The sequence below is a fragment of the Lonchura striata genome, chromosome 2, assembly GCF_050655825.1.
Source record: "Lonchura striata isolate lonStrDom1 chromosome 2, ASM5065582v1, whole genome shotgun sequence".
Taxonomy (NCBI): domain Eukaryota; kingdom Metazoa; phylum Chordata; class Aves; order Passeriformes; family Estrildidae; genus Lonchura; species Lonchura striata.
The window spans coordinates 154,031,961-154,057,105 of record NC_140704.1 but is presented as its reverse complement, the minus strand read 5'-3'; the positions used below and the strand labels follow the sequence as shown (position 1 = coordinate 154,057,105).

General features: G+C 42.5%; 1 protein-coding gene across 9 annotated transcripts in view; it reads left to right on the top strand.

Moving 5' to 3' along the window:
- TSNARE1 (t-SNARE domain containing 1) overlaps positions 1 to 25,145 on the top strand; it is a 460,205-nt gene that overhangs the window by 178,750 nt on the left and 256,310 nt on the right. The gene's annotated exons all lie outside the window — the stretch shown is intronic.

Sequence of the window (25,145 nt, the reverse complement as noted above, 5' to 3'; positions counted from 1 at the left end):
CCTCCATTGCAGGGATGTCCGAGCTGCTGGTATTTATTATGGTTTTAGTCAGCAGTCCTTTGCATAGGAAAACAAGGTGTGCAAAACTCCCACAGTGCCAGAGGCAGCTGCAACAGTGGTAAGGATGAAATTGTTGGGGGGTGTTTTGGTCACTGTCAGGATCAGTGTTTCACTTCCAAAGCAGGGCAGGTCTGTAGCAGTTGTCTGGGAGCTGGAGGATCCAGCAGATCCATCCCATCAATTTTCCTGGCAGTGTGTCCCTGGAATCTTCCGGTCATCCCAACCTTGTAGCACCACAGGGTTGTGCATTTTGTTATTCCCCAAGACATGTTGGGGGCAAAAGGGGGCACAGTGGTTTGATTCTTAGTCCAGTTTTATTGTTTTATTGTTAGTCTAGTGAATTTTTTCACATTCTTATCATCCAAGTTACCTAATTTCTACAGTTGATTAGTTAATGATGGAGTTAAAATTGTTATTGCTGATACTTTTGTTTTGTTGGTTCCCAGTTATTCAGGTTTTCTGTCCTTTTTTGGCTATAAAAAAGTCCTCACTTTCCCCAGAGTTCTTACCTGGTTCACAGGGCAGTGATGAACCACAGGAGCTGTGCTACAGACTGGGATTGCTGCTAATCTCCTGTGCTTGCACCCAGCCACACCTCATTTTAATCCAGGCTTTACACAGAGCAGTCACCTGTTTTTTCTGTGAGCTGACACAAAACCAGAATGGATTTGGTCAGTGTCAATCATCCAGACCATTTTTACTGCAGCTGAAATAAGCTCAGATGAGCTCAGGTCAAGACAAATTCAGTCCTCGAGACCCCACACTGTCAGGTCAGGCCAAAAACTGTGGCTTTTTGCTAAATAATAACAAAATTATATTTTCTGACTAGTTTTCTGGTCACACCAGCAAGCAGAAACAACAAATTTTGGTGTGACTAGTGAAGAAAAAATGACAACCCAGGTTGTCCCAGAAAACAGGACTGAGGCTTATTTTGAGACTGTGTTAAGAGCTAAGGCCAGTGTGATAAATGACTCTGTGTTATGCCCAGTCCTTTCAGATTTGTAAAATGATTTTGGAATAGGAAATTAATGATGCTGAGTGACCAATGTGTCCCTAATTAGAAATTAATTTTGAGGACCAAGCATCACAATTCTAAAAAGGTGCAATTCTGATGACAGGTTTGGAGTGCAGCCCCTCTTTTCACTTAATCTGAGGGCAAGCAACAAATGGTACTTACTATTCAATGTGTAGCACAAGCTACCCAAAGGTCTTCTATAGGTTTTTATATTGGCGAAAACTCCTTCAAGTGGGTATAAAGAATATTGAATATTTGCACACGTGTGTGTCCCTGAACAAAAAGAAGGATGTGCTCTAGAGAAAGTGTTGAGGACTTGCATAGTTTAATTAAAGCTGGATTTATTTTTATTTTTTAATTCATGGTGTAGGCAATGGCCACTATTTTATCATGCCTGACAAATTTAAAATTACTCCCATTAAAGGGAAATGTCAAACAGAAAACATGAGCTCTGCCATTTTCCCATGCAAAGATTCTTTTCATCCTGCCTGTTCTCCTCTTAATAAAAGATTTTTCTACCCAAAGGATTATGCTGCTCATGTGCAGCTTTCAGTAACACAAATTTGACTTGATTTATCCCCACTCTTTTGTCTTGTGCTTTTGAGTGTTTTGTCCCATCTTCCCAGACTGGGTTTTGCCTTTGCTTTTGTAAGTGGCAAACAGACATAAAGTGATGGAGATGATTGATGGGGGTCTCGGGGTTTTGGGAAGGATAATTCTCCTCTCCCTTTCACAGCTTCTAATTTACCCCCTTTTTTCGGGGGGGAGGGAGTGTCGTGTTGGGTTTTTTTGTTTTGTTTGTTTGTTTCGGGCTTTTTTGGGGGGTCTGGTTAGGTTGGTTTGTGTTTGGGTTTTTGTTTGGTTTTTGTTTGTTTATTGTTTTGTTTTAGTTTGTTAGTTTTTAGTTTGGTTTGGTTTGATTTAAGTTTGTTTGGTTTTTTACCTTCTGGGAGTCTCCTGGAATTTCATTTTTTTTGGTTCTTCTTCCAATTCCTCCTGTATTTCTTAATTTACCTCAAAAAATCTTCCATTGCTCTGTCCTAAGTCTTTTGCTTGTCCTGGCACTGAACTAAACTATTGAGCAATTAAACTAATGAGAATTTAAACATTTTGTCTTTCTCTGCCTGGCAGGGTGGTATTCAAACTCGCTATTATCATCTGCACACACTGAATCTTAAATTTCATATCAAAACAACAATTTGTTAATTAAACTTTCTCCGTCACGAACATTGGATTAATGCTGGTGGCTCATTACTTGTGTGAGGACAGCCTGGGTGGTGATCAATCACTTTGGGATGTCAGATGGGTTTGTTGGGATTGACCTCCACAGTCCAGTCTTTGAGGGAGATGGGAGGAAAAGGCTTTTTTTTCCCCCAGAGGCTGCTTCAAAGCCAAGTGTGGTGTGGAAATGGGAGCTCTGGTGTGGTCACAGGAGACAAAGAGCCTGGGGCTGAGCTCTGAGGAGGAGGGAAGAGGGACACTCCTGCAACCCAGTGAGTCACTGTTTTCATTCCATGAAAAATGTCTCCTAGGAAACCACGGATTGAGAAGAGCCAGCTCCAGCCATGGGAATGTTGTTTTTCACCTAAACAATCCCTGGGGGCTGAACGCAGCCCTTGGTGGAGCAAAGCTTTGATTTGCGGATGGTGCTGAGGATTGAAAGTGTTCAGAGTGGTGAATACAGCAAAGAAAAATCAGCAGGGCTCAAGCAACCAACCCAACCAACCATTCCCTCCTCAAATTCCCAGGCTGCCTCAGAACATCTCTCACCATCTCCCACTCCCTCCAAGGCTGTGACAAGCCAGCAGGGGTGGGCATAAATTTCATGGCTCATCCAGAATTCCAAAGTTTTGTGACCTTACCTTGTGGCTCTGCCTTTCAGAGACCAAACTGGAGGTCCCCAGCACGCTGAGCCCCTTCCTCCCCTCCACCACGGCTGGGCTGTGGTGACATCCCTGTGGCCACCTCCTACACAGGGGACAAGCCAGTGAGGGGGACCTGCCAGTTTTGCAAATTAGTTTCTTCTGATGAGCCTCAAATTAGAGGTGGCTTTTTCTTTTCCCCTTAATTTTCTTGTATTAATGGAAAGGAAAAGGAGAGTTGTGATGCTGGGTTTGCAAAGCAAGTCAGAAAATCAGCACTTTTTGTCTGGGGGTATAAAATGAGGAGGAGGAGGGTTGTGTGAGCAGGTAAAGCTTAGGCTATGCCTTGTAAAGACAGGACTGTGCTGTTCAGAGAGACCTGGCCTAGCTCAGTCTGGGTGTTAAAGAGTTGGCATCTTTTATTAGACCAAGTGTTAGAGTTGTAAAAATAAATAAGTTTCCTTCAGCTGTACAGGATCTCACTTGTAGGCCTAAAGCTTCTTCCAGCTCTACCACTTGTTTTGATGAAAAAAGGTTACTTCTGCCTAAAAATGTCCTACATTTGTTCTCAGACCAGAACAACTACAGCAATTTACTCTCTGTCACCTGAGGAGGAAGATTGTCCAGAGTATTCTGGGAGAAAAACCTCGTTTTTCTGCAAGTGACTGTGGCTGCTGGTTCCTGGGTGGGACTGGATTACCATGCAGAAACTTGCCAGCTGCTCTGCAGAGACATCCCTTCACTTGAAAATGCAACTTAAAGGGTGGAAAATATAACCAAATTTTAGCTTTTAATGCTGTCAGCTGAAACACTGCCTGCCTCTCTCCTCTGGCACTGGGTGGTTGAAGCCAAGAGGAGTAGGATAATAAATTACTGGGGAGCAGGGGTTACTAGAGGGAGGAAAGGAGATTGTCTCATGTTAAATCACAAAGGAAAAAAAAATAGCAGCTGATCATTGCTCTGTTGAGCAGAGACAGTTGAGGTGTGTTTACAGGAGTGGTGACAATTGTAATGATCAGTTGCAGGTAGGATTCCTTCAGTCCAAGGTCACCAGGTTATTATAAGAAATAATGATAGAACGTCATCAAGGTACATCTCATGCAGCCCTTCCCTTCCCTTCCCTTCCCTTCCCTTCCCTTCCCTTCCCTTCCCTTCCCTTCCCTTCCCTTCCCTTCCCTTCCCTTCCCTTCCCTTCCCTTCCCTTCCCTTCCCTTCCCTTCCCTTCCCTTCCCTTCCCTTCCCTTCCCTTCCCTTCCCTTCCCTTCCCTTCCCTTCCCTTCCCTTCCCTTCCCCCTCTCCACAGCAATGTGGAACTGAACACCCAAAACCAAACAAATACCCAAGCCAGAACCAAATCTGCTACATCTGGAATTACATTTTCCCTGATGCCTCCCACCCCATTTCCCTTCAAAAGCTCTCAGGAATGTCTCAAAGCCATCCTATCTTTCCTCGGGCACTATCTGATGGGAGGAGCACTTTGCCATGCTCCTGGAATTGAGCAGGAAATCTCTGCTTTTAGAAAAGCTGGGAGAGCTGGGGGTGTTCACATTGATTTTAATTTTCTCTTTTAATGGAATCCTGGACATATTTTTTTCCCTCCCACCCCTCACAACCTTCCACTGGAGAGTGCAGGGCACAGGCAGAGCCATGAACAAGAGGAACCCATGAAGCTGATCAGTCTGGTTTGTTCCTCACACTCTGTTTACTTCCATTATGTACCTGTTGCCAATTTTAACTTTTTTTGTGGGAAATTCCATGGGTAGTATTTGCCTGGTTTGTGTAAGAACGTCAAAACGTGAAGACTCTCTAAAATACTGTATTTGCTTAAAATAAGCAACCTAAAAAAAAAAAAAAAAAATTCAACAGAGAAGTTCTTTATCTGCATTGTGTGGGGGATTGAGAAGCCCTACTGATGTTGCCAAAGCTATTTTAAGCTATGAGAACACAATACATTTGAAAGTTTAATTGCTTGCTGAATAATGTAAACTGTCAAAATAAATACTCAAGGTCTTGCATAAAGGAGAACATTAGGGGAAAAAAAATATAAAAAAAGACAAAGCAGAAACGTGAAGTCAGTCAGAAGTGGAATCACACTTCACCCCAGCGTTAGCAGCACTTTTATTTCAGCACTCAGTAACTGCAGCAGCAAAAAGCCAGCAAAGGTTCCAGGGGTAACACTCTATTTTCCAGAGTATTTAGAAATACGTGGCTGGGTCCCACAAGTGCAACTGCTCAGTGATGATCTCCCTCTCCCAAAGCTGATGGGGCTCAGGCTGCTTTTTCCTCTGACTAACCAGAAGGAACAGTGAAGCTCCATTGTGCAGCTGATAAAAGCTCTCACCCTGCGGAATGCAGAGGAGCTGGACTGTAGGGGTGGCTGTGGGAGCTCTGGGATGGACAGGAGGCTTTAGAATCACAGAGCTTCCCAGAGGGAAGCTTGGAAAAAAAGCCAAAAAATCAGTGCTTGGTTTAGTATTATTCGTTGGTGCATTCTTTCTTCATTTTACTGAACTTGAGGATCAGGTCTTTTGTGCATTTTCTTTCTAAATCAACAGGATTGCATCAGCAGCACGTGAGTTCTTCAAACCATCCCTTTTCAGATAGAAGAATAAGGAAACACTCTCCCTATCCCTGCAAAATCCAGGGAAACACAGAAATCAAGGGGGGTTTTGTGTTTTTTTTTTTTTTTGACACATCACTCCAGTTTTGGCTGAGGTTGGTGAAGAGGCAAAGCAAAGTTGGCAAGGATTGATACTCTCAGCTAATGGGAAGTTGAGCTCAGAAATATTTAGCATAAAAAATGCAGAATAAATGAAGCATTTTTACCCTTGTTGTGCAGGTGGATTTTAATACCTAAGGTTTTGAGTGACATTAATTAAGATTCCTAAATTCCTTTAATTGGGTTGGGCTGGTGATCCATAGTAGCAGGTTTTTAACAGTGCACTCTGAGATGTGTGGTGTTTTCTCATGTCCTGGTGCTGCCCATAGCAGACGCTTTCACTTTCTTCATTAATCCCAGGAATGATAATTGGTCTGTGGAGGGGACAAAGAGCCAGTGTTCCTCTCTGCCTGCTGCAGGTGAAGATGCACTGTCAGCGTGTTAATCCCTGGCTCCTGTGGATGCAGAAGATCATTTCTGTGAAACTGAGTCCTCCTGAGGGATGTTCAGCCAATCACACACCTGGGCAGCGTAATTTTGGGGCTGTGAGGGCATTTGAGCCTCGTGGTGAGATGTGTGTCAGGAGTCTGGCATGGATTGTGCAGGTGTGGAGTTACAGAGTCAGAGAATCCCAGAACAGTTCAGATAGGAAAAGAGATTTTAGATTATTGAGTCCAGCTGCCAACCCAGCATTGCCACCGTGGTCACCAAGTCTTCAAGTGCCACATCTACCTCTAGAGGTGGTCACTCCACCACTGCCCTGGGCTGGTTTACCAGTGACAAACCTTCTGGTTAAGAAATGGTTCCTGATATCCAATCTGAACCTTCACTGAAACAATCTGAGGCTGTTTCCTCTCATCCTGTCACTCGTTACCTGGGAACAGAGCCTGACTCCCACCTGGCTGCATCCTCTTGTCAGGGAGTTGTAGAGAGGGATAAGGTCCCCCCTGAGCCTCCTTTGTGCAGGCTGAGCCCCTTCCCAGCTCCCTCAGCTGCTCCTGGTGCTCCAGGCCCTTCTCCATATCCTTTGCCCTTCTCTGGGCACATTCCAGCCCCTCAATGTCCCTCTTGTCATGAGGGGCCCAGAACTGGACACGGCACTCGAGGTGTGACCACACCAGTGCCCAGCACAGGGGGACAATCCCTGCCCTGCTCCTGTGGCCAGGCACTGGTGACACAGAATTCCAGGGTGCCACTGGGGTGTGGCTGGGATGTCCTGTGTCTCCTCTGGATTATACAACCTGCTTCACTTTTCAAGGAAGAGAAGGACGAGGGTACTCGAGGGAGAAAGATAAATACCCAGGTCTCACTCTGATGAAGAACTAAACACTCCCTTGTCACCTAAAAACATCATTCTGATTACCCAAATCTCTCTGCTCTTCTCCCAGCACAGGCACATCTAAAAGGAGTTTTCCTCCACGGTTTACTGAGTCTGAAAGTCAGGATAAGGAGTGTGACAGCTCTCTGCAAAGTTAACTGGAATCAAAACTGAGCATTTCTAATGGGTTTTCTCTGTGCTTGCTATCAGACCTGATCCTCATAAGTGATTTCTCTTGTCAGCACTAAGTGACTGTGAAAATATTTCTGCTGGAATCAGAACTGGCCCAAAGACCAGGGAAGTCTGGAGGAGCTGAGTTAGGCTGAGTCCTGCCCAGCAGCACGTTCCTGTAGAGCCAGGCACAAAGTGATTCCAAAAAGGAAATTATCTGAACCACTTTTAAAACAGAGATGCACATTGCAAAGCAGTGCCCTGATGTGGGTTAAGAAACTCAGCAGGAATTCCCAGGAATGACATTCCCAGGTTTGACCATTTTTTAACAAGTGGATTTGGGGAAGAAAAAGGAATTTTTTTGTCTCTCTGTATAACTCAGGAATTATGCAGCTGGACAGAGTGGAGTATTTTCAGTGTTCACAATTTGTGATTAAAGAATAATAATAAAAAAAAAAAATCCTGAGAAAACACAACTCATAATTGAGATCTATTTTTTTAAAAAAAGTGTTTCTCAGTGAACTTTGTAACACAGTCTAGGGTTTTTTTGTTTTGTTTTGTTTTTATGTTTTTAAAAAAAAAAATTTTAGAAATGAGGCTGAAAAGTGACTTGTTACAGAGTACAAGCCCCTTCAAGGAGGTAAAGTTCTTAAATCTATCAGGGAAAGGAGTGATAGGGAAAGAAGAGAGGTAAGAAGTTGACACCAGAAAAAAATTATGGAAAAAATACAATTAACAAATAGACTTGAGTGTGCTTAATTAGGCAAACCCATCACCAAGGCTTTGCTGTGCACATTTGACTCCACTTGTGAAATGAAAGAGAGGCTGAGCAGGCGTCTCAAATACTTCTGAACTGTATTTTTCTGAGGAGATGCTCCCAAAACAGGAGGAAATACTCCCACCCTGTGAAGATGGGCAGAGGCTGGAGGTGAGAAAGTCTCCTCTCCTCCTGAGAGGGATTCACACCTTGCAGCAGAGGTGATTTCATTGAGCTGGTCACACAAAAATGCTCTTTAGTCAGCCAAGACATTGAGCTGCCTGTATTTAATTGGAATATTCCCATTTGGTGACTGCATCCAGATTTATTAATTTTCCTTTTTTATTACTCCTCTTTCTTTTTAATTTGCAGAATTTATCCAGAACTACATTGCTGAATAATTTAGTATTATTTACAGAGTGTGGGCTAAATAATGTTCTTTGATGATGAACTGGAAGCCTTTTTCCCACCTTTCATTTTCTGATCACCCACCACATCAACCATTATGGTTTCCTGCCTGGACTGAACTAAAAATTGGATAATGTCAAATGTCTCTTTATGTTTCTGCTACTTCACAAATTATCTGCAACGCCTCTTTGGATCTTCCTTTTATTAGTCACAACGCGGGTCATGGGAAGCTGTATTTAAAGGACAGAACCCAGATTTCAGGAGGATAAAGAAGAGGCTGTAGGCAGGGAGCAGCTGGAAATGAGTAAGAAAATTTGTAAAGAGGCCAGAAAGGTGTATTCTGGAAAACCCTGCCCCCTTTTGTTCTCAGACATCTCGGTTTATAAATAGGAGATAATGGAATGCAAAGTCCTGCAGAAACCGTGAATAATGAGATGGATGATGTACAAGAGCAAGTGGAGGTCACAGAGATAAACTGTAATAATGCCTGAATTTATTGGGGAGGGGAAAATGAGCTGGAAATGACTTTGGCTGGCTTCTTGTTTTAAATGGTAGGAAAACAAGATATATAAATCCTGAAAAGCAAAAGTTCAATTCAAGACACCGGTGCAAATCGAGAGTAATTCCATTAAAGGTAATGGAATTACGTCAGGGTAGGACCGGAGGGAAGTTCAGAGCCAATTACATCTTGGTCCTAAAATGAGATTTCGATATTGTTTGCCAGTATTTGTAGTGCAGTGAGAGCCCAAACGAGAGCATCACTTTGCTGTGCTGGGTGAACCCCCAAGCCCCATTGACAAGGCACAGAAAACAGGAGAAAAGAAGCAGAAATTAGTTCTGACTACAACAAAAAGGGGAACTGAAGCAGGAAAGAAGCCAAAATGTTAAGACAGGAGCAACCTGGCTCATTAATGTGTTTTTGTTTTTTAAAATAGTGCTGTAAAAGTCAAAATAAGTGCTGTGTTCTCTGTGGGAGCAGTGTGCGCCTGCCCAGTGCTTTCAGTGTGGAGGAAAAATTGTCCTTGGAGTCAATTGTGGAATAAAAACCAAACCAAAACAAGAATTTTGAAGGAGGCAGCTGATGTGAGACAGTTGGGTATTTGGCTGGAAAGGAGCAGTCTTGGGTGACTTCAGTTTTTTGATCTTAGCACAAAAAAAAAAAAAAAAAAAAAAAAAAAAAAGAGAATCCAACAGAAAATGCAGGGAAGGAAAACATCTCCTTTTTAAGGTTATTTTGTCAAGCTTTTAAAAAACCTTTTGCTCTTCCAGTCAACATCTGAAAAAATATCAGCTAGTGCAGTCACAATCTTAAATTTAATCTTATTGTGCAGATAAGGAATAGTTATTTTCTTCAACAACAAAAGAAAAAATTGATTCTGCTGAACAGGAAACATGGAAAAAGCCAGCATATATGAAATAGGCATTGATATGGTCAGTGCTTTCTCCTGAACTCACAGTTTTGTTAGTTTTTTATTATTATTACTTAACATCTGTGTAGTTTCAGATATGGCATCTAAGCTGCTTTGAATTTTTAACAATTAACTGAAATACCTTGGATTTTCCCCAACCTCCATCTGCAAACAGATTTTCTCAAGAGACAACAGCTGTTACTGAGCTGCTGGGCTCTTCTAACAAGGCACGTTGCCTAAACTCTGGTAAACTTTTTATCATCTCCAATTTACTGTCCTGGGCAGTACCAGGCTGGGTGGGAAACAGTAAAGGACTGTTAAAAATCAACTCTCCAGGGAGGGAGGGCAGAAGGGAAGAGGGATATTTCTGCAATATTTTCTGTCTATTAAGAAAAAAGTTCCCTCATCTGATTCCCTGACACATCCAGACACTTGACAATTTGATTTTCTATCACTGTTCAGAAGCTGCTGCTGTGGATTGCTGGTTTTATTTTCATTTCTCAATGAGACAGCACCAAAGACCTTTCTTTGTAGTTATCTCTGACATCTTCCAGCCTCCCAAATAATAATAAAGCACACTTCTGAAGTGGCATTAAATTAATACATTTATGCAAGGGATTGATGTGGGGTAATCAAAGGAATACAGCTAACTCCAGCAAGTTCCTTTAAGGGAGTTTTTAGGGTAGATAAGATCCTGCACTGATAGAGATTTTTTATCTTCTGTAAGAGATAGTAAGAGAGTATGGCACAAAAATGTATCGCACCAAGGGTGTAAAATATGCCAAAATCTTGCTGAACTGAAGCTGTGGCTGCCTGTGACAGGAGCAGGCAGGGCTGGGAATGGCTGCAGCAGTGCCAGGACTATTGTAGGCACTCTGCTCTGATGGAGCTGCTTAGAGAACCCCAAAATACCCAACTAAATGTTGGGGTGGAATGTCTGGGCAGAACATTTCAGTTTGGCAATGCAGCTAAAAATACCAGCAGTTCTCTTAGCTGTTCTACCCAGTAATGACTTAATTTCTTTTAATTTTTTGTCATTAATAAAGAAAAGTAGATAATCAGGAAGCAGTGATTTATTTTTTTTTAATTTTATTTTATTTAAATTGTGGGGATGTTTCAGGGCTTTTCAAACATTTTGATGAATTCTTGGGTTTTTTTGGCCAGAGATAGCCCTCACTTACCCTTGGAATGAAGTGGTGAAAGGAAAAGGATGATAAATTCTGGGGAAAAGCTTTAATCCAGTAATCTGAGCAGAGCTCAACACATCACAAAATCATGTTGGTTGGGATGGTTTTCTGAATGTCATCTGGACCAACAACAAGAACAAGGCCAACTCTGATCAGGCTCTTGGCAGCCTCAGGTGACTTGTGGACCTCAGTTAAGGGGAATGGTGGGATTCACTCCTGGCTTATCATTTACCCATGCTGACCTCATGCCTCCAGCTTGCTTATCTTTGTACCTTTTCAGCAATTTTGGGATAAGGGGAAGGTGCTCCAGCTGAAGACAGTGCACAACTTGTGGTTCGACAGCAGAACTGGTCTGTGGCATTCTCTGCCCAGGAATCATCAGCCTGGAGAGCAAAAGAGCTTTAAGGAAAGGAAATCTGCCTGTGTCCATGGAGCTGGGGCTTTTAAACCCATGGAAGAACAGACACCCAATTCCTACAGGCTTTTAAGTAACTAGAGAGCCACAGTCTCTGTTTTGGTGCCTCCAGGGTGGCGCAGTCCTGAGCAGAAGTGGTTGGAAGGGTGGCTTGGGTGTCACATGCATCAGTAGTTATGAGTCTGGATCTCACCCAGTGTTTGTGGTTTGTTCAACTGGGAGAAGTCCTGAAACAAAAACAAAAAAAACAAAAACAAAAAAAAAAAACCAAAAAAAAAAAAAAACCAACAACAACAAAAACCCAAACCAAAACAAAAAACCAAACAAACAAAAACATCAAAAACAAAAATCCAAACCAAGGACTGGTTTGGAATTTGGGACATCTGATATTGACTGTTTTCTATCAATTAAAGAATTAACACTGGATACTAAGGGATCCCTTTCCAGGCACTCTGCCCCCAGCCTGGAGCACTGAAGGGAATTGTTTTGACTCAAGGGCAGGACTTTACATATAATAAACTATCCCCAACTTTTATTTTCAATGGTTTTATTAAAAAAGCAAAAGGATTATTGATTCAAATCACTCAAAAGAAGCTCAGAAGTTTGGAGTTGATGTGTGTCTCCTGTTGCTACCACAGCACACATCAACTGAGAGATTTTAGTGAGCTGACAAGGAGGGGAAAGTCTCTTTCTGCTCTGTAATAAAGATCTCATGTGTTTGAAATTCTCCAGATTTTCACTGTACTACAGAAGTCCATTTTGAGGTGAACAAACTCTTCTGTTCATTTGGGAAGGAAAAGGAAAGAAATTATATTTAGGATTACTCCCTTTAGCTTCTTGCATTTCAGCCTGACCCTGTATTGATGTAAAATCCTTTTATTTTAAAAGGGAAGGTCAGTCACATGCTTCAGCAGCATTTCTCCTGTGGTGCTTTGGTCCTTCAATGGATATTGCTGCTGAATTCATTTAGGGAACTTGTCAGCTGGATCCATGTGCTTAACTTTTTGGCAGCTGTTGCATAAACTTAGCACACTTAACCATTTTGTATGAAAGGCTGATTTTAAGCACTAAGGCTTCAAGGAAACACGTTTGGGCTGCTCCATCTGCCTTTACGGTGCACTGAGTGTGACTTTCTCTGTTTTCTTCTCTTTTTGGGTCCCTACCTGCACAAATGCAGTGTGATTTTCACCACGTGACTTTAAATATGTAATTTCCTACCCTGGTTACATTTACAATGGCTCGTGTTGAAGCAAGGCAACAGAGCCTCAGTCTCTGGAATTTTTTATTCTGCACATGAACCTCGATTCAGGGAGAGGAGAAGCATTATTGATCTTTCATCAGGTAATTTTCTTTTAAGCACCTGCATTGGACTCTTAACAGTGGTTCTTAAGCTGAATCCATTTTCCCCCTAGAGAACAAATTTGCTATCAGCAGCAGAGGTTTCTGATAACGGGGCTCACAGTTTTTACATTCAAATGGATCAGAAAGCTTGATATTTCCCTTGGCCCTCCCTGTAAACAGAGAGTTGCTGTATCTGAGTTCATTAAATGCTTCTGCCAGCAGAAAGTGAGTCTTTCCTTACCTGGAAACAAACCTCAGAGCCTGGTGATTTGTAATGGACTTCCCCAGGTCTTTTATTCTGTTTGTTTATCCTTTTATTATCTATTTGTACTCGTTTCTTACTAGAGCAGGGTCTCTTTGAAGTTTAATTTTTTTGGACGACCAATGGTGCATTTTAATTGTTGTGGGGGCACAAATCCTCCTGGCCACAGCCTGAGGGTTTCTGTCATGGACCAGGGATGGTGATTTGCACAACTCCTGTAATAACAGTGCCTTTTGGGTGCTGGTGCAAAATTTATTTCCCCACAAAATGGGGTCTTCATTCACATGGCTGCTCTAGCGGGTGTTTTATGGGCCAATAAAGTGCCTTGTGTTTTTGTAATCTAAGTGCTCGTCTGCTTTATGGTCTGATGTCACTTGCAGGGTGGTGGGGAAGAGTGACTTCTAGCACACTGGAAATTATGCATTATTGTCACCTGAGAGCCTGAAGGATCTTTAAAGTAATGAAATGTGGGGCTGATGAGCAGAAGAGTCTCACTAGTGGCATTTCTTTTAAGATTTTTGCCTGTTTTGCAAAGGTAATCATTCCTGAAAAGAGACAGATACATCTATCAGCCTGCTAAATTAAAGTGTTTCTCAAAAAACAGTGCCAGGCAGAGGGAAATGTAAGGTGAATGGAAAGGACAGTGAAGGAGAAAGAAAAGTATTTGGAGATTTAGACTCTGTATTTTGAGTGCATTGCACTCTGTGCGGGATAAATATATTAATTTGCCGTGTACTTCACAGCTTGCCCTTATGCTCAGAAAGTCGCAGAGATGTCAGATTTAAAGAGGCATATGAAGTATAAGGGATAGAGCAATAGGTGGCAAGTAGGCTGCTGAGATCCATTTCACTACCCAGCACAATTCTTTCCAGTTATCTCTGTGTTTTTGAGAACAAAGTGCAATATGAAAACAAATAAAGCTATGACAAAAAAAAAAAAATCCTGCTCTCAAGCAAACTTATTTTAAAGCTGATTCCTGCCTTATATTGTGTTCACATTTTTTTGTTCTCCTGTCTTCTTCTAAAAAAAAAAAAAAAAATCAGAAAAAATAGATCTTGGCACAAGTGCCTCAAGGGAGTGTGTTCAGAAAGCGCCAGCACTGTTACCAACATCGACTTTTGCGCTTCACTTTGTACTTTAAAATGTCTCTTTCCTCCAGCTGACCTCCCTCTCTGCTTAGCACTGTGCTCCAAAACCCCTTCCAGCAGAGGAGGAGGTAGAGGAGAGAGAAAAAAAAACTAAGTTGTGGAGCACTTGGTGTTTGCTCTTGCTGTGGAGTTGAGGGAGCTGCTCAGGAAGGTAGAACAGGTTCAGAGCGAGCAGAAGTGGCACTGGTGAGAGCAGAGAGCCCCAGCCCACAGGACATGGAGCAGTGAAAGTCGTTCCCAGCAGCAGTGGGAGTGATCACCTTCAGAAGGAGGCAGAATGCAATTTCTTTTCTGTCTGAAGCAGCAGCAGTTTGCAGCTTCCCATTCTGGTCCCAATATTTTTGCACCAGCCAGGCTGAGAGCTTCGGGTCTGGCTCAGGACATGGTGGTGGGTATAAATGTGGGGTGAATTTTAGGTGGGTGAGGAAATGGTTTGAGCAGAGTGAGAAGTCCTGGTTTCTTTCCTCAGTTGTTGGAGCTGGACAGGTGAGGGGTGGCAGTGGCTGTGCTCTATAAACGTGTGGCGGTGTCATGGGGCAGGAGGTCCTGTCCTAGCTTGGGTGTGTGGCTGGGAAAATGTTTTGGGAATGCAGAATCCCAGAATGAACGAGGCTGGAAAGCACCACAGTGCAGGGGTCATCTGGTGCCACCTTCTTGCTCCAGCAGGGCCATCCCAGAGCACAGGACAGAGGATTGTGTCCAGATGGCTCTGGAATATCTCCAGGGAGGGAGACTCCACACCTTCTCTGGATGATCTGTTCCAGTGCTCAGAAAATTCTTCCTCATGTTCTGGTGGAACTTCCTGGGCATCAGTTCCTGCCCATTCCTCTTGTCCCACTGCTGGGAACCAAGCAGAGCCTGGTCCATGCTCTGAGCCCTCTCTGCAGACACTGACAGAGGGATGAGGTTTCCTCTCAGTTGTCTTTTCTAGAGGCTGAACAGCCCCAAATCCTTCAGCATTTTCTTATCAGAGATGCTCTAGTCCCCAAATCATCCTCATCACCCTTCACTGGCCCCATTCCAGGAGCTCCATGTCTCTCCCATACTGAGGAGCACAGAACTGGGCACAGCACTCCAGATGTGCCTCAACTCCTCATCAGGCTGAGGAGATTTAGACGGAAATTTGGAATTGAGCACTGGAGTTTAAGGAGATTGATATAAAAATAATATAGAAGCAAACTCTGGGCGTGAAATTGTTTGTGTTGGGTTTGTTTTGTTTGTTTTTGTTTTAGAAATTAGAGAACTTGTGGATGGTGTTTGGTTTTGGTGAAGTTCACATTATTGGGGGTGTGGAAATGGTATGGAGGGAAAAGTTATTTCCTTCTCTGTAGGACATATGAGAGAGAGGATTGGGACCAGGGAGGTAAAATGTGGGACATAAATAAAGCATAGTAAGACTGATTTTTTTGGGGACAGAAAGAAGTCTGTCTGTGTAATGAGAGGTCCAAAAGATGCTTTTCTGTTTAGAAGGATATGGACTCTATGTATGAGCCATATTTAAAGCAAGACTTGCTTGTGAAGTTGCATTTAAATCCCGGGTGAAGAAACCCAAAATCGTCTTGTCCCACCCGAATGGAGTTTCCAGATGGAGAAGAAACAGATGCCAAGAGAAACCCAACTTGCAGGATCCATAAATATCTATCTTGGAAGCCAAAAGCTGTGCCATTGCCTCTGCCAGTGATGGTACCAAAACAAATCAAATAGAGCAGGAGTTGGCTAAATATTTGATTTCTTTACATGTTGTGCCGCTGTTAGTGGAGTTTGCATAATCTTCAACACCTGTTTTGCATACCAATCCATTTGCATTGCACAGACAGCTTAAATAATTTATATTTACAGTGTACTATTTATTAACATCAGTGTGGAGGTTTATGAAGTCTTTTTATAATGCCTAAAAATTGCATTTCTAACAAACCTGGTGTCCCCAGTGCTGTTGTTTTGAAACATTGTCTTCATATACTCCATCAAGAAAACCAGTGTGAATCAAACCTTCCTCCAGTTTGGTCTGTGAATTTTATAGTGACATTTCCTTCATCTATAATCTGGGATGAAAATGGGGATCAGGGTAACAAATGTGTTTCCCTTGCTGAGCTGCTTCCTCCTGAATGCCACAGCACCTGATTCCTGCCAGGGCTGTGCACGAAGCCACCGTGTCTCTGCACTGCTGCAGGGCTCTGGATATTTGTCTGCTGGTTCTTAAAGCTGGCTTTCTTGGAGATGATAAACCACCTGGCTTTGCTCTTTGGACTGCAAAAGAATTGCTTGGTCATTGCCTTTCTCTTTAGATTTCCTGCTAGTCCAAGGGTGGACATTTTTCATGGCTGTATGAGACAGCCTGTTTGCTCCACACTGACAATTCCAGGGGCACAATTGCTGCTAATGCCTTTTCCTTCTCACTTAAATCCTGATGGAGGAACCCGGTTTGGGCACATCACTTAATTTAAGCATACACACAGGAGCATTTGTGCTTTAATGCCCCTAACTAGAAATACACAAATAACCACAGCCAGCTGAAAAGTGTCTCAGGCTGTTTGTTTGCCTTTGATTTCTTGCTCACTTCACAAAATAACAAAACTCATTGCAGTCATTTGAGTGAAATAGATTCATTTTTCAATTAAAATTGCCTGAGTTTAAGCAATGTTGAATTTTTGTGGTGTTTTTTTTTTCAATTGAAACATGTATTTTCTGGGATGAAAATGCCTACATCTCAGAAATTGATGTGATTTGTTCCCTTTTTTGCAGATGGTTGCTCTGCGTGCTCTCGCCACTGAAAAAATTTGGTGGCAAAAAAACACATGAACCAGCAAAAGCAACTTTTAAAATTGAAACAAAGCCTAAAAACATCTACATCTCTATTCACCAAAACTTTTCATCCGCCAAGTACTGGCTCTTTTATTAGCGATGGTTCCATTGTAATTTCTCAAGGAGAGCTGAAGCAATCATTCATTCACATCAGTAAAGAACCCTTCATCTTTGCTTTTCACAGTGCCAGTCGAGTACTGAATGCATGTTAAATGCTAAAACCAAGAGAGGGAGTGTGGGAAGCATAATAGACTACATTAATCTGCAGTGCCATTTATCTCCTGTCCATTTGTCTTTCCTACATATGAGTCTTTGTGTGTGTGCAGGGCACCTTCTGGCACATTTGTGCACCCTCAAAGCAATATTTGTGGTTCTATGCTAAAACACACAAGCTAATCTACAGGAGCATAAATTATGAGTAAACTTGTTCAGGCAGATACATCAGTCATCATTTTTATCTTAATGAAGTCCTTGGGATTTGTTATCTTTTGGATTTTGAGTCTGTCGCTTCTGGCCCGTGTTCTGCAATGGGCATGCTGTTAAGAGAGAATTTGCATTTATTGGAGTCCACACACAAACAGATTTGAGGGTGAAACTAAGACAACATTCACATCTCTGCCATTCCAGGGCAGGGGATCTTTTTCATCACAGAATCATTGAATGGTTTGGGTTGGAAGGGACCATAAAGATCACAAAGCTCCAAGCCCCCTGCCGTGGGCAGGGACACCTTCCAGCAGTTTCTAAAACTCTTTTACAGTTTATAATTTTTTCTTTGTATTTCTGGACTATAAGCAGGCCTCAGAAAGTCTTTAGTTCTCCCCTTCAAGTTGACCTAGTTCCTTCTACAGAGCCCTAAAAGCAGCAACCCTGACCTTTCCCTGCACAGAATTTGAATCATCAAATCATAGAATGCCTTGGATTGGAATCAATCCTAAAGATCATCATGTCCCAACCCTGAAAAACCTGGAAAAGCTCCAATCCAAGCTTCAGCGAGGAGCTGCAGTGTTGTAGCACGGCAGCAAATCACTGGAAGGAAGGCGTGATAACAGCTCTGTACGTCGTGTTATAGGTAAAAATGATCAAGTTGAATTAATAATTAATAAAATAGATTTTTATTTCATGACTGAGATTCAATCTAAGATAGCCACAATCAAAAGGACAGTGCTGAGCCCGGGATCGGCACTGGGTGAGACACAGGTCCGACCTCTACAGCACAGAGTCACCTGTGTTCACACTGACCCTCCTGTTCAAGCAGTTTTTATACAGTTTATTCTGACTGAGGCAGAGTTCTTGGCAATCAGGCTTTTCTTCCTTTCAGAGTCCCACATATTCATGGAGTTTCTTTTCTCCACTTTGAGTTGAACAAAACTGGAGATCAATGTATGTCCATGACTGAGTTACTGGAACTTGGCATTGAGATGTATCTTTCCAATGGCTCCAGCGCTCTCAATCTTAGATATTTATCGAGTTGATCATCACTTGGGAGTTCCTTGGATCACCTTGGGGAGCGACCCAATTCCGGGGAGCTACATTTGTTCATTTGCAAATGAAGTCCTCCTCCCTCTTGTCAGTGGTGGTTTCAACATATGTGAGGCAATCCCCTGACTCTGGATCTCATGCTTAAAACCTTATAAGAATATTTCTTGCCAACATAACATATTTTATATATATTTATCTTTATAGACACTAATTATCCAGAGGGCAGCTGAAGTCCTTGGGCTGGGAAGGGAGGGATCTGTTTGCTTTTTTGCAGAAATATGGTGCAGGAAGATGGTTTCCTTCAGCACAAGTTGTAAGAATAGGTAAAGAGAAATAAGTAGTTTATCAGCACCTGGAGGGGAAAAAAAATATACCTATCATGATCAGTAGGCATCAGGGTTCATCAAAATGAAATTATGACAAATTAAATTAATTTCTGCCTCTCATAAGCTAAGAGGCTTACTGCATAATGAGGGAGAGTGAGGTGTAATATATCTCAAGTGCTATCAGGGTGGTTACAAAGGATTCAGGGGGCTCTCCCATTAGGAAAGAAAATGGAACTTTTAAAATTAAAACTTCCTTGGGAATAGTATGGGTGGGAGAAAGAAAAACAACGTGAGAGGTGACTAATGGCAGTGACATTGTTGAACTGCTCCCCATGGGGCCCTGTTTTGAGAGCTGTCAGCAATGACTTGACAGATGGAGTCTGAGGCGGTGATGAACTCATCTGTAGGTGATGCAGGGTTAAGGGGGGAATCTCATAAACTGTTCTACAGATAATTTTGTTGAAAAACACAAATCTGAATAGCTGGTAGTGGTAAATGAGTAACCAGCTGCCTGCAGCTGGTCAAATCCTGCAGGGGAGCAAGCATTCTCCTTATTTCAGTAATAACTGCTTCTTTATTTATGATTATTTAATTTTAAGAAGCCATGATAGAAAAGGTATTTAAAAATAGGTATTGAAAAAGCCATGAAAAATTTTGCTAAGGTTTGCACTTCTGTGATGAAATTTGTGAGGGCTGCTGACAGAAATTCCTGCTTTTAATGCAGAACCACTGAACAGCAAAACTGCAAACCATGTTCCTCTCTAGAGATGGTATTTCACCCATGTCAGGTGGGTTTGAAATACCTCCCCTTCTTTTCCCACACAGCCACAGACCATCCCCTAAGCTCCTGTAAGAAAAATAGTGCCACGTCTCCTAATACTTTCAAGTGACAGGTAAATTGGAAATCCATGATGCTTTTATTTTAGAATATTGTGTGGCTTGAAACCTGGAAGTAGCAGTCCGTATTTCTCCTGACTTTTACTCTGCTGGATGATTTACACCTATGCAAAGGGGTTTGCTGACAGATCAGAATTAGAGCTCTTATTTTGCCCTGTTGTAAACTATTCCTCAACATGCACAATTAGGTCTTGAAGAAGAAAAAGTTGCGGGGGGGGGGGAGGAAACGACTGAGAAAGTCAGTATGGAGCCAGAATAACTAGATTCAACTGTTCGTCCTTTGATGACTGTAACAACACAATAAATATACTTTAGACCTTGGTGAAAATTAATGCAACAACTTAGGCCTGGTTGGATGGGGCCCTGAGGAACCTGATCTAATGGATGGCATCCCTGCCCATGGCATGGGATTTCATCTCTAAGATTGTTTTCAACCTAAACCAGACTGTGATTCTGTGATTCTAAAAAATAACCTTTCCTCCTAGTTCATCTTCCTGCTTTGTTTACATCTGCAATAAATGCTTAGAGGTGAGAGATGACCCCTGCATTTTGAGTCCTGGATAGGGAAGATGTGTGCTAGTGCCTTTCTAAACAATTCCACAGGTGAGAGGATGGGTGTCAATGTCTTTGAAATGGGTCTTAATGTCTCTGTTAGCTTCAAGGATTGTTGCAGACCCCGGACACTGACTCCTGAACAAGTGGGTCTGCACAAGCCTGAGTTTCTGAGCTTTGGGGTTAAATGCCAGGTTCAGGGGGGAATATGGGGTAGGCAGTTTGGGAAGGCTGCACCTTCCTGGTACCTGAGGCAATGGGGAAAGGAGAAGTGCAACGTGCAGCCAGGAGTTTGGGATAAAAGGAGGCTGTGCTCTCCAAAACCCCAGAGAGAGAGAGAAAATCCTACGGGCTGTGCCCTGGTGCACTCTCTCCCTTCATTTGAATAAATTTGCAGGACTCCTCTGTCACCTTTTCACAGTGTGATTTTCCATGCATCCTGGAGAATGAGGTTCGAGGCTTTCTGTGATTCTGTAAAGTGCAGTGATCTAAGGCAGAAAAACTTTCCATCCTATAGATGAGTGTTTCAGCTTCCTAGTGATGGGAAGAGGGGAGGCAGACACTGATCTCACTGGTGACCAGTGACAGGACCTGAGGGAATGGCTGGAGCTGGGTCAGGGGAGGCTGAGGTCGGATATCAGGAAAAGGTTCTTCCCCCAAAAGGTTGTTGGGCACTGACTGGGCTCCCCAAGGTCTGGTCACAGCCCCAAGACTTCCAGAGCTCGAGGAGCATTTGAACAATTCACTCAGGGTCAGGGTGGGATTGTTGGGATTGTCCTGTGCAGGGCCAGGAGTTGGACTGGGATGATCCTCATGGGTCCCTCCCAACTCAGGATATTTACTGGTTCTGCTGTAGGATCATCCTGGCTGTGTAGGATACGCCACGAGGCTGGATCACCTCTCCAGTGAGGATTCTCTGCGTCATTTTTGGGGTTGTGTTGAAGGTTGGAGGGGGAGCTTCAGACAAAGTTTGTTAGAGAAGCTCCCATTGAGTCCTGAGGTGCAGAGAGGATCCCTTTGCTCTCTAAACTCCTCAGAGAGGAGCCTGGGGGCAGCTGGACCCTGGACTTTGTCAACAGCCTAAGTTTTACAACTTTGTCCCTCAGATTTTAATGATAGCAAATCAGATATATGTCTATGAAAATGGATTATTTCTTATGATAAATGATTAGACAAAATAACTCAATCAGATTTATTTGCTACACATCATAAAAGCTAAAACTACTATTACAGTATCAGATAGGATAGTGCACTAAATCAAAGCAATATTAAAGAAATCATATTAAAGCTACCAAAGCAAAAAATTATTAGAGATTGATGTAACTTACCCAGGCCAATGACTGAAGGCAAATCTTTTTCATCCAGCATTCAGGGACGCCCTCGGGGCACATTCTTTACCCAAGGGATGAATGTCCACACACACTCCAAAGAGGAATATGTTAGAAGAACCCACCCTATGAAAATGGGACTGGACTTTTATAGTTTACAGGGGCTGGCTACCAGTCATGTGCCAAATCTTTGCCTCACTCCCAACTGTTGGTTTGAGGCTGCTGTGGCAGATGGGTTTTAATACAATTCAACACCAGATCCCAGCACATGGTGCCCTTCTCAGCCCACCACTAACACCTTGAAAAATAGGGCATTATTTGAGGTTTTTGACCACATTCTAGAGCAGAACTTCACACTACAGGTGCCCCCTTCCACAGGCCACAAAGAATCTCCATTGGATTTTCTCTGTGGTTAACCACCTTTATTAGGTGGAGAAAAGGGAATAGGATCCTTAGGATCCCATGCTGTACCTGTGGGCAATGCATGAAGTTTTATTTATGTGTATTTGTAGTTTTCAGTATCCTATCAGTTCCCAAAACCACCAGTCCTTCACAGAATCCATCTGTACGACAGGAAGGGGATCTCCTGTGGTGCCAATCTCCCTCTGCATATTTGATGCTCCCTTTTGCATCTGTGTCTGCAGCAGCAATGGAACAGATGCAAATGCAGCTGCTCAACCTACTTCTGCTTCAGCCACAGATCCTGCAGCTCGGTGCTCTGCTCAAAGTACTCTGATTTTTACCTCTTTTTGGATAAGAAACCTGCAGTAAATATTAAAGCAGCTGTGAAAAAGACAAGTTTTGAGTTACACTGACCTAACTGGCTTAATTCTTGCCAATCCTACTTGACCACTCTTAAGTGCAAAAAGAAGCTACATTGCTGTGCAGTTGTCCTTTGCTAAAAAAGGGGATTTTGAATCTAATGATGTTCAAACCACTACAGCAAAGGTATCTTTGATCTGTACCCAAAAAAACACATTATTGCTTTTCCATTAGGGAGCAGATGAAAATAAAATAAGCTGTATCTTGTTTTAGAAGTGGAAATGCCATTTCCTGCTGGAGCTGGAAAATGAAGCTCTTTGGGATTGTTGTAAGTATTGGCAGGCATGGTGAGACAGAGAGAACTCCTTCCCTTGCTGGTGTTTGCTGCTGCGCTTGGGGTCTGATTATTTTTTCACTGACTTGGCCATTCATCAAGTGTCTCAGAGAAGCAGCAGAGGCAGAAGTTCAGCTCCTTCCTGGTGTCCCTGCGGATGAGGGGAGCAGCCGCCGCCGCATCTGCCTCTTTGCAGAGCTCCTTTTAAAACTGGGTAAATAAATTAGAGAGATGATCGTTCAAAGAACAAACTGTGAGCAGCTGGGGATCAGGGATTCGCTGGACCATGCTCCTCCAGCAGAGGAAACAGCAGCCACGGGGAACTCGGGGAACTCGTAGGCAGCACTTTGGCATCCCCTGGATTATTTAGTGCTTTGTCTTTGCAGTGTTTGTGCACGCAGAAATGCTCAGCAAGAGATGTTACCCCTCCTAAGAGATGCCCTCTCTGGTGTTTACCCTTCCAGGGTTTGTTTTCAGAGCAGAGCTGTAGACAGGTAAATCTTCTACTACATTTGTGTTTTAGGTACTTGGCACATCCACAGATGGAGTATTAACTTGCTGTTGTGTGGAGGACTCTTTTGAGAAGGAAATTTTATTCATCAGAGACACCCCTTTAATTAACTTCCACGCTTCCATGGGGAGCAGAATATAAAGACAGATAATAATAATAGCAATACTGTTAATACTACAAATAAAAATAAAAACAAAAACAACAACATATCTTGTTACCATTACAAATAAAAATAAAATACTGCAGGAAGCAGTGTTTTAAGATGTCTTTTCTTAAAATTAGGATCCTAATAGCATTTAATATAAATTAAATATGACCACTGTCTGATTCCTGAGTGCATCTCTGAAACTGAAGAATAAGAAGTTAATTGTTCTGACAACATAGTTGGAAGTGACAAAATCAAGGACCAGCATGTTGGTTAAAGTTCATTTTGAATTAAGAGGTCAAAGACAGAACTTTTATTTTTTTGTACTCCTGCTCCCACTTATTTTTCCAGCAAAGTTTGTGCCCAGCACAAATTTATTATGTAAGATAGCTAACATAAAACTTACATTACAAAGCAAATGATGAAGGCTTTATTTAACTTTAGAGATTGGGAAGGATCAGATGCAAGAGCCTATCAAGCCATTTTACTTTGGAGATGGGGAATTAGTGGTATGTAAATCCCTGAGTTATTCTGTGGGCAGATAATTTAATGAGGTCTGCAAAATGGATGTCAACTCCAGCATCTTTCTTTCTGTTAAGAGGAATTAGGTATGGAAATCTGAGATTTGAATCTGCTGCTTCTAGAATTCATGCATTTGGTGGCAAGATATACTTGATTAAGAGATTGGGGATCAGGCTGACTGTGCACTCCTCAATGTTAGCAATGTGACAGGATTCAATTCCCAGCTCCCTCTCTCGCAATGGCAGTGAGGAACACCTGTCTGTGATAGATATGACCTCTTCAATCTCAAATTAAAAGTGATGTAATTGCTCAGCTGGTGTGGCGAGTCCTGGGATCATCAGTAAATGAAGTGCATTTTGAGGAATGAATACAGAAATTGTACCTTAATTTAAATAAACAGAGGTAATATCTCATTATTGGATCTAGTTTTGTCTTTATGTGGGGTTACTTCTCCTTCTTGCATGGTGCCAGAAGAGTCCATGCCTTCTGTGTGAGTGTTCCACCCTTGACACACATCTGAATTCCTGTTCTGCAACTGAGAAATGTTGTTTTCATGGTGTACTAAGCTTTCGCTTGCAGGTACTTTGTATGAGCTCAGGTGTAATTTTATTTACTGGGAGGGTGGTGAGGCCCTGGCACAGGATTCCCAGAGAAGCTGTGACTGCCCCACATCCTTGGAAGTGTCCAAGGCCAGGTTGGATGGAGCCTGGAGCAACTTGGTCCACTGAAAGGTTTTCCTGCCCATGGAAGGTGGTTGGAAACAGATGATGTTGGAGGTCCTTTACATCCCAGGCTATCCTATGATTCCATGATCCTGGACAGTTTTCCTAGCTTTTTGCTGCTTTTGTTTGCACAAAAACATTGAAGTGGGGAAAAAACTCCTGGACTTTCAATTACGACCTGAACAAGTGAGGTCTTGGTGTTTTTGTAGTTAAGGTTGTGTTTGATAAAAGCTGTCTGGGGACTGGCCTTGATCTTCAAAGGAGCTGCTGGAAGAGTTGACCTAGCTCTCAAAAGAGCTGCTCGCCATCAGAACTGACAGAGAAGACGAAGGAGCTGGAGAGACAATCCATGGGTCTTCAGGACCAAGGGACCATGAATAGACATTTTGACATTTTTGATCAAAGAACCTCCATTCACTTCAATTCTCACCACTCTAAAAAAAAAGTACTGTCAAATTACTCTTTTTTATACAACTGTAGCTCATGCTCATGTATGTCCTCTAAGGGAGAAAAACATGATTTTCTCCAGGTCTTTTCCAAGTATTTTTTGAGGTTTTGAACAAAACCTCATGGCAATCCACTTCTTTCTGACTGAAAGGATATGAAGTGCTCTCCGGAGAAGCTGAGAAGCTGAGAGTGCTCTGTTGACCTTAGAAAGCTTGAGAACTACTGGACTGAGTTAAGAAATACCTTTGAGAAGCATTCATTTCTCTTCCCCTTTGTTTGTATAGTCCCAAAGAACAAGGCTAGCAA